The 16,670-nt window shown below is 46.1% G+C and overlaps 1 pseudogene; it reads right to left on the bottom strand.

Annotated features, from left to right (window-relative positions):
• Window positions 1-312: 312 nt before the first annotated feature.
• Window positions 313-2,427, bottom strand: LOC142909545 (uncharacterized; annotated as a pseudogene).
• Window positions 2,428-16,670: the final 14,243 nt, after the last annotated feature.

Raw genomic sequence — 16,670 nt, 5'->3', positions numbered from 1 at the left:
GTATGCCTTGTAACTGATTAATGATCCGAGGGTGCTACCTATTTCAAAGACAATGCGTTGCTCCAGATGCTTCGTGGAACACAAAAACACTATTTTACCTGTATCACAAGAACAATGGGTCTCACCTGAGTTCTCTGTACAGGTTACTTTCAAACACACACGCACACTTTGTCCTAACATCACTTATTCAATGTTTGACCCTTATAGATCAAATGTTACATATATGCACAAAACCAGACACGTATACATTCTAAATTATTGACAGGCATATTAACAAAATTGGATTACTGCAGTGAAATATACTGCATCACGTTACATCGTATTAACAAGAAGCTTTAAAAAAAAAGCTGCACAGTCTGCCTCACAGTGTATGTAAAACATACTATTGTGTCATTCAAAACGAGTAGGCCATTGCATGCTGGCGTCTGAGTGAAAATGTAGCAAATTCTAAACATTACCTACAAACTACACAACTGAGATGACACATCAATCATCGCCCCCTACTGACAGGCTCTTGTCCACATGCAGGCCGGTGCAGGGCCACCACCTTGTGCCACACGGGGGCAGCTGCCACTTGGGGATGCTCTTCGAGTGTTTCAGACGAGGTACGACACGAAACTCCGAGTTGCCGAGGCGATTAAACAAGCACCGTGTAAAAGCAATTATTATAACATAGTGAATGCTTGGGCGCTTATTGGCTCTTGCTCCTGGTTAGAGATCTACCCAACCCACGGGCCCACAAAGACTGGCCACTCTTTACTCTGCAGGTTGAACTAGGAACTGATGTTCAACTTCACATTCTTGTCATTAAAGGCCTGTGACAAAGGTGCATCTATTGGAGCGACATCATCTCAAGCTTACACATCTACCGGGTCTCCACTTGACTTTGTATTGTCTTGGAGTAAGTCCACCCACACCTCCACTTCCACAAACTGCTGGGAGTTGCCTCACTCTGACTCAGTCAGAATTCTCCTCCTGCTTTACGATGTGAAGGTCCCATTTTGGAGTTGAATCTTCATCTTCACATTTCACTTTCACTTCTTCGCTCGTCACCATCACCTCTTCACATTTCACCATCACCTCTTCATATTTCACCTCGATACCTTTAAAAGTGTCCAAGCTGGGATTTTCGTCCGGTACGTGTTTCATGAGGGATGGGCTCATTGCAGCACTTTGACTTTCACAAGCTGATTTCAGACTCCACTCCTTGTGGATCTTCTGATGCTTGTGCGTTCTCTGGTGTACTTGAAGATTTAATGAATGTGCAAATGCCTTCCCGCACACACTGCACTTGAAGGGTTTCTCTCCCATATGTGTTCTCTGGTGTTTTTTAAGAGCAGATGACCGTGAAAATGCCTTCCCACACACACTGCACTTGAAGGGTTTCTCTCCCGTGTGTGTTCTCTGGTGTTTTTTAAGAGTAGATGAATCTGAAAATGTCTTCCCACACACAGTGCACTTGAAGGGTTTTTCTCCTGTGTGAGTTCTCTGGTGTGTTTTAAGAGCAAATGAATCTGAAAATGTCTTCCCACACACACTGCACTTGAAGGGTTTCTCTCCCGTGTGTGTTCTCTGGTGTCTTTGAAGATGAGATGAATCTGAAAATGCCTTCCCACACAGAGTGCACCTGAAGGGTTTCTCTCCCATGTGTGTTCTCTGGTGTTTTAAGAGCAGATGACTGTGAAAATGCCTTCCCACACACACTGCACTTGAAGGGTTTCTCTCCGTGTGTGTTCTCTGGTGTCTTTGAAGATTAGATGAATCTGAAAATGTCTTCCCACACACAGTGCACTTGAAGGGTTTCTCTCTCGTGTGTGTTCTCTGGTGTGCTTTAAGAGCTGATGACCATGAAAATGCCATCCCACACACACTGCACTTGAAGGGTTTCTCTCCCGTGTGTGTTCTCTGGTGTGTTTTAAGAGCAAATGAATCTGAAAATGTCTTCCCACACACACTGCACTTGAAGGGTTTCTCTCCCGTGTGTGTTCTCTGGTGTATTTTAAGAGTAGATGAATCTGAAAATGTCTTCCCACACACACTGCACTTGAAGGGTTTCTCTCCCGTGTGTGTTCTCTGGTGTGTTTTAAGAGCGGATGACCATGAAAATGTCTTCCCACACACACTGCACCTGAAGGGTTTCTCTCCCGCGTGTGTTCTCTGGTGTGTTTTAAGAGCAAATGAATCTGAAAATTTCTTCCCACACACAGTGCACTTGAAGGGTTTCTCTCCCGTGTGTGTTCTCTGGTGTTTTTTAAGAGTCGATGAATCTGAAAATGTCTTCCCACACACAGTGCACTTGAAGGGTTTCTCTCCTGTGTGAGTTCTCTGGTGCTGTGTCAAATTTCCAGTCCGATCCGTGCTGTATGCACGCTGGTCGCATTGTTGACTTGTCGTCCTGGCTTGCTGTGCTGAGTGCCTTTGCTCCATCAGACCAGCGTCAGCTGCACACAGAAAATAAGAATATCCACACCATCTACACGTCAGTATCAAACCATGGAAGAATGAATATATACAGTCACACGTGAGTTACACGTCTATATTCATTCATGTATTCATGACTAGCAGTACTACCCGGCTTCGCCCGGGACTTGGATCCACCACGTCCGGCCGCCTTTGTCTCCCCAGTGGCGATGTTCACACCACAACAGTTACTCGTTTGAGGCTAAGTCGACCTAGGAGAGGCCCAGAAGCGGTTCAAATAATCGTCGCCGGTGGTGGCCGTGAGTGGGAATCGAACTCGGGTTGCCGGGTTCGTAGCGCGGCATAGCGCTAACCGCTACACTATAATGCGTTACGCTTACACACACACACAGACACACACAGACAGACACAGACAACGCTAACCGCTACACTACAATGCGTGACGCTTCCACGTGCGAGGGTCACGTGACAGATTTGACGTCACAGCTCACTTGCCGTGCAAAAAAATAAACTAAAAGTGTATTTGTATAATGTTTGCACGGTGTACAGTCTGGAAAGTACCCACATGGCAAATTTCCAGTTTGTTGCATGTCGGGAAGTACGCTAAACATTTTGAACAGACAACACACACAATCACAACTTTGCCTTTTATATGTATTTGGAGATGCAGTGAAAAACCTTCCCAAATTCATCACGCGGTTTCAGTTTTTTGATTTTCAGTTTGATTTATTTTGGTTATAGTCCCGTGAGCCATTCGGCTCTTGAATCGGGTGCAACCACAACAAGCAAAAAAACAAAAACACGACCAAGAAAAACATCTTACAGTGACTATGTGTGACTGTGCAAACAGCACTGTCATGGCACGCAATGAGAGGGCAAATGTCATAAATATTCCTGTAAGCCCTCGCATCTTCAACATTAATGTTGCCATAGAAACGTCGTGGGGTTTTTTGCTTCATTTAAAAAAGAAAAATGATTACCTGTTATTTTTATTTTATTTTCTATCTACGTGACTTTACCGAAAGAACCAAGAATATTAATTCCTGCAGTCACCAAAGTTTTAAGTCAAAACATTCACACACGTTGACAAAGCCTCACCTTGTGTTGTTGTGGGCAGGTCGCTTCTGATAACAAGAGCGGTATAGCAGCTCAAGCGGGCTTGGCCTGCTAACAAAAGAACGAAAATAAAAACTGCGTGAATATTTACAATAAAACAAAGTTACAAAGTGGCGAGCCGGATGAAGACAAATTAAACTTAAGCGAGATAATTAAAGTAAACGCAATCAGGCGAGGGCAGGAGGCAAGGCCCCGCGTGGCTAGGCCCCGCGTTGTAAAGTTCCAACCTGGACATCGATTCCCATGCTCGCTGCTACTCAACTGACATCCCTGAGAGAGAGAGGCTCTACCTTGGTAAACAACAACAACAACCACAACCACAACGACCACCACCACAACGATCAGAATTTCTCAACTCGGATTTCAGTGCAAGCGCGCACACGGCAGCTTCCTGTTACCTCGCGACAGCAGGAAGTAGTATGACGTCACTTCCTTCCCACAAGCGGCTCTCCAACAGAATAAATTATGTTAATGACGTCGGCCCATATGTCGAGGGATGGGGGCGTGGGCGCTGAACCCGTCGAAATAAACTGCGACTGCTTTAAGGGATACATTATGTTAATGAGCCACCAGTCACTGGGCGTAGCTTTGCCCAAATAAGGATTGCCACTGGACCGACATCGGCAGTGACCCAAGCGGAGGTCACGTCACGCTCAAGAGCGCGGGGGACGGGGGAGGGGTGAATACCTTGGTGACATGACGTCACTAGCGAGGTACACCTCCCCTGGCGTTTCACGCCGATGAGGTAATGCAGAGTAGTGACGTCACAGAGTTGGAGTTTAAGTTGATTTAGATTCATTTTCCATTGCTCCTTCCCTTGAGTGTGTGAGCTCAGCTACAACAACGTGGACATTATTGTGTATACACTGTGTGTGTACACTGTGTGTATGTACACTATGTGTATACACTGTGTCACTGTGTGTCGCTGTGTGTCACTGTGGGTGTCACTGTGTGTGTGTACACTGTGTATATATACACTGTTCCCTGTGTGTGTACACTGTGTGTATACTGTATGTATAGTGTGTGTGTACACTGTGTGTACAATGTGTACATTGTGTGTGTACACTGTATGTACACTGTGTGTGTACAGTGTGTATACACTGTGTGTACACTGTGTGTGTACACTGTGTGTACACTGTGTGTACACTGTGTGCTTGTGTACACTGTGTGTACACTGTGTGTACACTGTGTGTGTGTACAGTTTGTGTCCGCATTGAACCGAACCCCCGAAAAGGCCATCTACTTAATGACGAGAGAAAATTCACACGAAATGTCCTTTTCAATGAAGTCTTCCAGATGAAAATTGATACAAGCTTTTAATGAAGAAATAAAATCATCTAATTCAAAACACAACACAATTCAAAGATGTTTCATTTTAAAACTTCAAAACGGAGCAAGGGGTGCTTGTGTGAATTCGTCCTTCGTGTGCAAATGTTGTGACTTTCCTGGCCTGAAGGCCGTCAATGTGTTGGACCCTTATTGGTGCACAGCGTCTCAACAACAGCAGTGGGGTTTGCTTCAACCGATAGGTAACATCCAGACGTCAATCACTAGGTGCATTTCTAGTCCCAGTTAGACAAAATCTACGTCAGCACGTAAGACAAAACTACAATGCGTGTTGTAGAGAATGTACCTCCTCCTATACGTGTAACCTTTAAGTGGTATACCTTGAATGATCCGAGCGTGCTACCTATTTCAAAGACAATAAGTTGCTCCAGATGCTTCGTGGAACACAAAAACACCGTTTGACCTGTATCACAAGAACAACGGGTCTCACCTGAGTTCTCTGTACAGGTTACTTTCAAACACACACACACTTTGTTCTAACATCACTGATTCAATGTTTGACCCTTATAGATCAAATGTTACAAGTATGCACAAAACCAGACAAGTATACATTCTAAATTCTTGACAGGCATATTAACAAAATGGGATTACTGCAGTGAAATATACTGCATCACGTTACATCGTATTAACAAGAAGCTTTTAAAAAAAGTTGCACATTCTGCTTCACAGTGTATGTAAAACATACTATCGTGTCATTCAAAACGAGGCCATTGCATGCTGGCGTCTGAGTGAAAATGTAGCAAATTCTAAACATTACCTACAAACTACACAACTGAGATGACACATCAATCATCGCCCCCTACTGACAGGCTCTTGTCCACATGCAGGCCGGTGCAGGGCCACCACCTTGTGCCACACAGGGGCAACTGCTACTTGTGGATGCTCTTCGAGTGTTTCAGACGAGGTACGACACAAAACTTCGAGTTGCTGAGGCGATTAAGCAAGCACCGTGCAAAAGCAATTATTATAACATAGTGAATGCTTGGGAGCTTATTGGCTCTTGCTCCTGGTTAGAGATCTACCCAACCCACGGGCCCACAAAGACTGGCCGCCCTTACTCTGCAGGATGAACCTAGGAACTCATGTTCAACGTCACATTCTTGTTATTAAAGGCCTGTGACAAAGGTGCATCTATTGGAGCAACATCGTCTCTGGCTTACACATCGACCGGGTCTCCACTTGACTTTGTATTGTCTAGGACCAAGTCCACCCACACCTCCACTTCCACAAACTGCTGGGAGTTGCCTCGCTCTGCCTCAATCAGAATTCTCCTCCTGCTTCACGTTGCTTTCATCAATGTAAAGGTCCCATTCTGGAGATGAATCTTCATCTTCACATTCTACCTTCACTTCTTCACATTTCACCTTCACCTCTTCATATTTCACCTTTATAGCTTTAAAAGTGTCCAAGCTGGGATTTTCGTCCGGTTCTTGTTTCATGAGGGATGGGCTCATTGCGGCACTTTGACTCTCACAAGCTGATTTCAGACTCCACTCCTTGCGGATCTTCTGATGCTTTTGTGTTCTCTGGTGTCTTCGAAAATTTGATGAATGTGCAAACGCCTTCCCACAAACACTGCACTTGAAGGGTTTCTCTCCCATGTGTGTTCTCTGGTGTGTTACAAGATTACATGAATCTGAAAACGCCTTGCCGCACAGAGTACACTTGAAGGGTTTCTCTCCTGTGTGTGTTCTCTGGTGTTTTTTAAGAGCAGATGACCATGAAAATGTCTTCCCACAAACACTGCACTTGAAGGGTTTCTCTCCCGTGTATGTTTTCTGGTCTTTTACAAGATATGACTGTGTAAACGCCATCCTGCACATCGTGCACCTGAAGGGTTTCTCTCCCGTGTGTGTTCCCTGGTGCCATGTCAGATTTCCAGTCCGGTCCGTGCTGTATGCACGCTGGTCGCAATGTTGACTTGTCGTACCGAGCTGCTGTGCTGACTGCCTTTGCTCCATCAGACCAATTCTGCAGAGGAAGCGTCAGCTGCAGACAGAAAAAAATAATATCCACACCATCTACACGTCAGGCACAGAGGAATGCACACGTGACTTACACGTCTATACTTATTAATATATTCATGATGTAGTGAAAAAGTTTCCCAAATTCATCAGATTTGATGAATCTGCAAACGCCTTCCACACAGAGTGCACCTGAAGGGTTTCTCTCCAAGGGCTGCTATGGCACACAATGAGAGGGAAAATGTCATTAATATGCCTGGAAGCCTTCATATCTTCAAGATGAATGTTAACCCAAAACTCTAAGCACACAATTTCGGCTGTCTGACTACAAAAGGAATATTTATGAGAGCTAAATTCAGCTGACATAGCAAAGGGTGTTGAAAACAATACTATTTGTGTTATGCAGAAATGCATAAATCAATGTTCAATCGCAACTTAGAGGTGTGAATCCAGGCTCAGATGCATGTGTGTGCTGTGTTCACCTCCTGTTTCCATTCGTATAAAGAGTTTCAGAGGAAAACAAAAATAAACTTGTTTTGATATAACCTCCGTGTTCAACAGAGTTAATAGACTTTACTGCAAACACAAACTTGACACTGTCACACACTGCCATGAGTAAACAGGTGGTGGTGTGACCAGAACCATGCCTGGCCACCTTCATCTGCTCAGCATGAATTCTTCCTCACTCCACCAAGTAATGAATCGAGGATCAATCAACATAGCCGAGGCTATCCGTGTCTCTTTCTCTCTCTCCCCATGGTGAAGGTGTTCCCCTCCACACATTCAGAGTCAACAGCGGCACGCGCTTAGCGTCTTTGACCGATAGATACGTTGACGCATGTATTGTTGGTTCTTTCAGTAAAGTCACGTAGATAGAAAATAAAAATAACAGATAAAATTTAATAAGATAAAGACCACTTGTGTTGCGATCGAAATGTCGTGGGTTTTTTGCTTCATTTTCAAATTTGTTTATTTTTCATTTAATTTATTATCTGTTATTTTTATTTCATTTTCTATCTACGTGACTTTACCGAATAAACCATGAATATTAATTCCTGCAGTCATGAAAGCTTTAAGTCAAAACATTCACACACGTTGACAAAGCCCCACCTTGTGTTGTTGTGGGCAGGTCGCTTCTGATAACAAGAGCGGTATAGCAGCTCAAGCGGGCTTGGCCTGCTAACAAAAGAAAATAAAAACTGCGTGAATATTATATTCATATTCTTAGTTCTTTCGGTAAAGTCACGTTGAAGGGAAACAATAAAATAATAAAATATATATGAAACAATAAAGATTCTCACGACGTTTCGACCATAACACAAACGGTCGTCATCAGGTGTGAATATTTACAATAAAACAAAGTTACAAAGTGGCGAGCCGGGTGAAGACAAATTAAACTTAAGCGAGATAATTAAAGTAAACGCAATCAGGCGAGGGCAGGAGGCAAGGCCCCGCGTGGCTAGGCCCCGCGTTGTAAAGTTCCAACCTGAACATCGATTCCCATCAGAGTCAGAATCAGAAAGGGTTTTATTCGCCATGTAAGTTCACACCGACACGGAATTTACTTTGGCAGGATGGTGCATACATTCAACATATAGGAATCTAAAATCTTAAATAAGTTTTAAACAAGTCTTACTATAATAATAAGGGTTAAAAGTCTAACTAACACCAAGGGGCTGAAGTATATAAAATTGAATAAATATCGAATATAAAATAGCTTTAAGATATAATTTAAAAATAAAAAATACAAATAGGGTAACATAGTTAATATCGGCAAGGTGTCGTTATGTAGAGCAAATGTTTAAAACAGTGTTAGCCCTTGGCCTTGTTTAACAGGCCAGCAGCAGATGGGAAGAAACTGTTTTTATGGCGTGAGGTTTTGGTCCTGATGGACTGAAGCCTTAAGCCGGAGGGGAGTAGCTGAAACAGAGAGTGTCCAGGGTGGGAGAAATCGGCCATAATCTTCCTCGCTCGCCTCATGGACCTTGTCGTGTGCAGGTCCTCGAGGGTTGGTAGATTGCAGGCAATTACCTTCTCAGCAGTGTGGATGATACGCTGCAGTCTGCTCTTGTCCTTGGCAGTGGCAGCAGCGTACCAGACGGTTATGGAGGAGGTGAGGATGGATTCAATGATCGCTGTATAGAATTGCACCATCATTGTCTTTGGCAGGTTGAATTTCTTCAGCTGCCGTAGAAAGTACATCCTCTGTTGAGCTTTCTTGGTGAGGGAGCTGATGTTCAATTCCCACTTGAGGTCCCGGGAGAGAATAGTGCCCAGGAAGCGGAAGGACTCTACAATTTTGACTGGGGAGTCTGACAGGGTGATGGGGGTGAGTGGTGCTGTATTCTTCCTGAAGTCCACAACCATCTCAACTGTCTTTAGAGCATTTAGCTCTAAGTTGTTCTGGCTACACCAGGTCACCAGATTGTCAGCTTCCCACCTATAGTCAGACTCATCCCCACCAGAGATCAGCCCAATGAGGGTGGTGTCATCCGCAAACTTCAATAGTTTGACGGACAGATGATTGGAGGTGCAGCTGTTGATATACAGGGAGAAGAGCAGAGGGGAAAGGACGCAGCCCTGAGGAGTTCCGGTGCTGATGGACCTGGAGTCAGAGACTTGTGTTCCCAGCTTAACGCACTGCTTCCTGTCAGACAGGAAGTCTGTGATCCATTTACAGGTGGTGTATGGCACGTTCAGCTGGAAGAGCTTGTCCTGAAGCAGGGCAGGGATGATGGTGTTGAAGGCAGAGCTGAAGTCCACAAACAGGATCCTGGCGTAGGATGCTGGGGCGTCCAGATGCTGTAGGGTGAAGTGGAGGGCCATGTTAACTGCATCGTCCACAGACCTATTGGCTCTGTAGGCAAACTGAAGGGGGTCCAGGAGAGGGTCTGTGATGGCTTTGAGGTGTGCCAGGACCAGGCGCTCAAAAGACTTCATTACCACAGATGTAAGGGCGACCGGTCTGTAATCATTTAGTCCTGTTGGCCTTAGCTTTTTGGGCACAGGGATGATGGTGGAGGACTTGAGACAGGTTGGTACATGGCATGTCTCCAGGGAGGTGTTAAAGATGTTGGTGAACACCGGAGACAGCTGGTCAGCGCAGTGCCTGAGGGTGGCTGGAGAGACAGAGTCCGGCCCGGCTGCTTTGCGTGGATTCTGCCTCTTGAAAGTCTATTCACTTCTCCCTCCTGAAAGGAGATAGTCGTCTCTATAGTATTGGTGGGGGATGGGGCCTCTTGGGTTGGAAGGGGTGGTTCAGGACAGTCCAATTGTCTTTCAAATCTACAGTAGAACTCGTTCAGGTCGTTGGCTAGGCGGGAGTCATTAGTGGTGTGGGGGGCTCTGGGTTTGTAGTTGGTGATCTGCCTGAGCCCTCTCCAGACAGAAGCAGCGTCGTTTGTAGAGAACTGGTGTTTTAGTCTCTCTGAGTGCAGTCATTTAGCCTCTCTCACCGCTTTGCTAAACCTGTTCTTCGACTCCTTGAATCTGTCTCTATCTCCACTCCTAAACGCTTCCTCCTTCTCCAACCTCAACCTTCTGAGCTTTGCTGAGAACCAGGGCTTATTGTTGTTAAAGTTCACCCTGGTACGTGTTGGGACACAGCAGTCCTCACAGAAGCTGATGTAGGACGTCACAGCCTCTGTGAGTTCATCCAGACTATTGGTAGCAGTCGTGAACATATCCCAGTCAGTACAGTCTAAGCACGCCCGCAAATCTTCCACAGCCTCACTGGTCCACTGTTTAGATGTCCTCACAGCAGGTTTACAGAGTTTTAGTTTCTGCCTGTATGCAGGAATCAGGTGGACCATGGCATGGTCAGAGTGTCCTAGTGCTGCTCGGGGGACGGCGTGGTAGGCTCTACTGACTGTAGTGTAGCAGTGATCCAGAGTGTTCTCTTCTCTGGTTGGGCATTTAATGAATTGTATGTATTTGGGGAGTTCGTGGCTGAGATTACCTTTGTTAAAGTCGCCAAGTACGATAACCAACGAATCTGGATTTGCTCGCTCCACACTCAGAATCTGATCGGCGAGCATGCGTTGGGCTTCTTTAACCTGAGGACAAGGCGGCAAATAAACTCCGACCAAAATGAGCGACGCGAACTCGCGAGGCGAGTAAAACGGTTTACAGGTTATAAAAATTGATTCAAGGAGTGGAGAACAATGTTGCAGAATCACTGTGACATCTACACACCAGCCACTGTTAATGTAAAAACAAATACCACCGCCTTTCGTCTTGCCGGAGAGTGCTATGTCACGATCCGATCTTACAAGATGGAAACCTGCTAGTTGTAGCGAAGTGTCCGGAATCAAATCACACAGCCATGTTTCCGTGAAGCACAATGCAGAAGCTGAAAGAAAGTCTTTGTTTTTTACCATCAGTAGCTGAAGTTCATCCATTTTGTTGTACAGTGAACGTACGTTGGAGAGGAAAAAGCTCGGAAGCACTGTTCGGATCCCGCGTCTGCGTAGCCGTACTAGAGCCCCCGACCGTTTACCCCTTGGGCGGCGTTTTGTTGCTTGAGCAAAGCCTAGCGCAGCATTGACATGAATGACTACTAATTCTGCCGCTGGAAGCAGAAAAGTAGGAATTAAATCCACAGGAGTTGTTTCCCTGATATTTAAAAGTTCGTCTCTTGTTAGAGAACTCCGAAAATCTTGGCAAAACACTGAATTGACAGACAAAACAAGACAAAACAGGTCGCACCGACCGGCTGAGGCTACCATCATCAGCGCCATCTTCACACCAGCACGGGTGTGCTGAACAGCAGGACTCTCTCACCAGCACTGGTGTGTTGAACAGTAGGCCCCTCTCACCAGCATGGGAGTGGTGAACAGCAGGCCCCTCTCACCAACACGGGTGTGATGAACAGCAGGCCCCTCTCACCAACAAGGGTGTGATGGACAGCACGCCCCTCTCACCAGCACGGGTGTGATGAATAGTAGGCCTCTCTCACCAGCACGGGTATGCTGAACAGCAGGCCCCTCTCACCAGCACGGGTGTGATGAACAGCAGGCCCCTCTCACCAGCACGGGTGTGTTGAACAGCAGGCCCCTCTCACCAGCACGGGTGTGTTGAACAGCAGGCCCCTCTCACCAGCACGGGTGTGTTGAACAGCAGGCCCCTCTCACCAGCACGGGTGTGCTGAACAGTAGGCCCCTCTCACCAGCACGGGTGTGTTGAACAGCAGGCCCCTCTCACCAGCACGGGTGTGCTGAACAGTAGGCCCCTCAACACGGGTGTGCTGAACAGCAGGCCTCTCTCACCAGCACGGGTGTGCTGAACAGCAGGCCTCTCTCACCAACACGGGTGTGCTGAACAGTAGGCACCTCAACAGCAGGCCCCTCTCACCAGCACGGGTGTGCTGAACAGCAGGCCCCTCAACACGGGTGTGCTGAACAGCAGGCCTCTCTCACCAGCACGGGTGTGCTGAACAGCAGGCCTCTCTCACCAACACGGGTGTGCTGAAAAGCAGGCCCCTCAACACGGGTGTGCTGAACAGCAGGCCTCTCTCACCAGCACGGGTGTGCTGAACAGCAGGCCCCTCTCACCAACACGGATGTGATGAACAGCAGGCCCCTCTCACCAGCACGGGTGTGCTGAACAGCAGGCTCCTCAACACGGGTGTGCTAAACAGCAGGCCTCTCTCACCAGCACGGGTGTGCTGAACAGCAGGCCTCTCTCACCAACACGGGTGTGCTGAAAAGCAGGCCCCTCACACCAGCACGGGTGTGCTGAACAGCAGGCCCCTCAACAGCAGGCCTCTCTCACCAGCAAGGGTGTGCTGAACAGCAGGCCCCTCAACACGGGTGTACTGAACAGCAGGCCTCTCTCACCAGCACGGGTGTGATGAACAACAGGCCCCACAACAGCAGGCCTCTCTCACCAGCACGGGTGTGATGAACAGCAGGCCTCTCTCACCAGCACGAGTGTGTTGAACAGCAAGCCCCTCTCAAGACAAAACTGGACAAAACAGGGCGTACCAACCGGCCGAGGCTGCCATCATCGGCGCCATCATGCTCGCTGCTACTCAACTGACATCAATACGAGAGAGAGAGGCTCTACCTTGGTAAACAACAACAACCGCCACAACAACGACCACCACCACCACCACGATAATTTCTCACCTCGGATTTCAGTGCAAGCGCAGATCGGCAGCCTCCTGTTACCTTGCGACGTCACGCGGGTAAGCAGGTAACATGACGTCACTTCCGGGGTAAGAGACACGCCCCTCCCACAATGAGCGGCTCTGTAACTTGTATATTTAGGTGTTATGAAAATTGATGAAAATTTAATGAAATTTGAGACTTGCATAATTTATCAGAAATTATGTTAATTTGTGTAATTATGCACATAAATTAAGCTGATTCGGGAGATAATCGTATTAATTTATGCGAGTGGGCGTGGTTATGATAATGCGGGTCGAGCCTCGGTGACGTGAATTGTGTTATGAATTGGAATAACGCAATTAAGACCAGATGACTGTGTGTACACTGTGTGTGTGTACACTGTGTGTGTACATTGTGTGTGTACACTGTGTGTGTACACTGTGCATGTGTACACTGTGTATGTACACTGTGTGTACATTGTGTGTGTGCACACTGTGTGTACACTGTGTGTACACTGTGTGTGTGTACACTGTGTGTGTGTACACTATGTGTATACACTGTGTGTGTACACTGTGTGTGTACACTGTGTATAAACTGCGTGTGTACAGTGTGTGTGTACATTGTGTGTACACTGTGTGTCGCTGTGTGTCACTGTGTGTGTCACTGTGTGTGCACACTATGTGTGTTACTGTATGTCACTCTGTGTGTGTGTACACTGTGTGTATACACTGTATGTACACTGTATGTGTCTACACTGTGTGTGTGTACACTGTGCGTGTACACTTGTGTGTGTGTACACTATGTGTACACTGTGTGTCACTGTGTGTCGCTGTGTGTCACTGTGTCACTGTGTGTGTCACTGTGCCTGGCACAAGCGTCGTGGTGACGTCACCTCCACTTAGTGGCGAATGGCGGTTGTTGTTGTGTCACTGTGTATACTATGTGTGTCACTGTGTGTGTGTCAGTGTGTGTACACTGTGTGTGTACACTGTGTGTGTGTACACTATGTGTATACACTGTGTCACTGTGTGTCGCTGTGTCACTGTGTGTGTACACTGTGTGTGTATATATACAGTGTGTGTACACTGTGTGTGTACACTGTGTGTGTATATATACACTGTGTGTGTACCCTGTGTGTGTGTACACTGTGTATATACTGTATGTACACTGTGTGTACACTGTGTACTGTTTGTGTACACTGTGTATACACTGTGTACAGTGTGTATAAACCGTGTGTGTACACTGTGTGTGTGTACACTATGTGTGTACAATGTGTGTGTACACTGTGTATATACAGTGTGTGTACACTGTGTATACACTGTGTGTATACTGTGTGTGTACACTGTGAGTGTGTACACTGTGTGTACACAATGTGTGTGTACACTGTGTAGTGTGTACACTGTGTGTACAGTGTGTGTACATTGTGTGTACACTTGTGTGTGTACACTGTTTGTGTCCGCATTGAACCGAACCCCCGGCAAGGCCATCTACTTAACGACGAGAAAAAAATCACACGAAATGTCCTTTTCAATGAAGTCTTCCAGATGTAAATTGATACAAGCTTTTAATGAGGAAATAAAATCATCTCATTCAAAACACAACACAATTCAAAGATGTTTCATTTTAAAACTTCAAAACGGAGCATGGGGTACTTGCGTGAATGCGTCCTTCGTGTGCAAATGTTCTGACTTTCCTGGCCTGAAGGCTGTCAATGTGTTGGACCCTTATTGGTGCACAGCGTCTCAACAACAGCAGTGGGGTTTGCTTCAACCGATGGTTACGAACATCCAGACGTGAATCAGCAAGGAGCGTTTCTAGTCCCAGTTAGACAAAATCTACGTCAACACGTAAGACAAAACTACAATTCGTGTTGTAGAGAATGTACCTCCTCCTATACGTGTAACCTTTAAGTGGTACACCTTGTAACTGATGAATGATCCGAGCGTACTACCTATTTCAAAGACAATGAGTTGCTCCAGATGCTTCGTGGAACACAAAAACACCGTTTGACCTGTATCACAAGAACAACGGGTCTCACCTGAGTTCTCTGTACAGGTTACTTTCAAACACACACACACTTTGTCCTAACATCACTTAATCAATGTTTGACCCTTATAGATCAAATGTTACAAGTATGCACAAAACCAGACAAGTATACATTCTAAATTATTGACAGGCATATTAACAAAATTGAATTACTGCAGTGAAATATACTGCATCACGTTACATCGTATTAACAAGAAGCTTTTAAAAAAAGTTGCACAGTCTGCTTCACCGTGTATGTAAAACATACTATTGTGTCATTCAAAACGAGTAGGCCATTGCATGCTGGCGTCTGAGTGAAAATGTAGCAAATTCTAAACATTACCTACAAACTACACAACTGAGATGACACATCAATCATCGCCCCCTACTGACAGGCTCTTGTCCACATGCAGGCCGGTGCAGGGCCACCACCTTGTGCCACACAGGGGCAGCTGCTACTTGGGGATGCTCTTTGAGTGTTTCAGGCAAGGTACGACACAAAACTTCAAGTTGCTGAGGCGATTAACCAAGCACCGTGTAAAAGCAATTATTATAACATAGTGAATGCTTGGGAGCTTATTGGCTCTTGCTCCTGGTTAGAGATCTACCCAACCCACGGGCCCACAAAGTGTTCAACTTCACATTCTTGTCATTAAAGGCCTGTGACAAAGGTGCATCTATTGTAGCGACATCGTCTCTGGCTTACACATCTACCGGGTCTCCACTTGACTTTGTATTGTCTAGGAGCAAGTCCACCCACACCTCCACTTCCACAAACTGCTGGGAGTTGCCTCACTCTGACTCACAGTCAGAGTTCTTCTCCTGCTTCACGATGTGAAGGTCCCATTTTGGAGTTGAATCTTCATCTTCACATTTTACCTTCACTTCTTCGCTCATCACTTCTTCAAATTTCACCATCACTTCTTCACATTTCGCCATCACCTCTTCATATTTCACCTTTATACCTTTAATAGTGTCCAAGCTGAGATTTTCGTCCGGTTCTTGTTTCATGAGGGATGGGATCATTGCGGCACTTTGACTTTCACAAGCTGATTTGAGACTCCGACTCCGCTCCTTGTGGATCTTCCGATGCTTTTGTGTTCTCTGGTGTCTTCGAAGATTTGATGAATCTGCAAACGGCTTCCCGCACAGAGTGCACCTGAAGGGTTTCTCTCCCGTGTGTGTTCTCTGGTGTGTTACAAGATTAGATGACTGTGCAAATGCCTTCACGCACACACTGCACTTGAAGGGTTTCTCTCCTGTGTGTGTTCTCTGGTGTTTTTTAAGAGTAGATAAATCTGAAAATTCCTTCCCACACACACTGCACTTGAAGGGTTTCTCTCCCGTGTGCGTTCTCTGGTGTATTACAAAATAACATGAATCTGAAAATGCCTTGCCGCACAGAGTACACTTGAAGGGTTTCTCTCCTGTGTGTGTTCTCTGGTGTTTTTTAAGAGCAGATGACCATGAAAATACCTTCCCACACACAGTACATTTGAAGGGTTTCTCTCCTGTGTGACTTCTCTGGTGCCGTGTCAAATTTCCAGTCCGGTCCGTGCTGTATGCACGCTGGTCGCATTGTTGACTTGTCGTACCGAGCTGCGCTGAGTGCCTTTGCTCCATCAGACCAATTCTGCAGAGGAAGCGTCAGCTGCAGACAGAAAAAAATAATATCCACACCATCTAC

Source organism: Petromyzon marinus, unplaced genomic scaffold (assembly GCF_048934315.1).
Source record: "Petromyzon marinus isolate PM22_M1 ecotype Great Lakes invasive population unplaced genomic scaffold, UKy_Petmar_22M1.pri1.0 PM_G_Scaffold_124, whole genome shotgun sequence".
NCBI classification, from domain to species: domain Eukaryota; kingdom Metazoa; phylum Chordata; class Hyperoartia; order Petromyzontiformes; family Petromyzontidae; genus Petromyzon; species Petromyzon marinus.
This window is presented reverse-complemented; position numbering and strand designations above follow the sequence as displayed.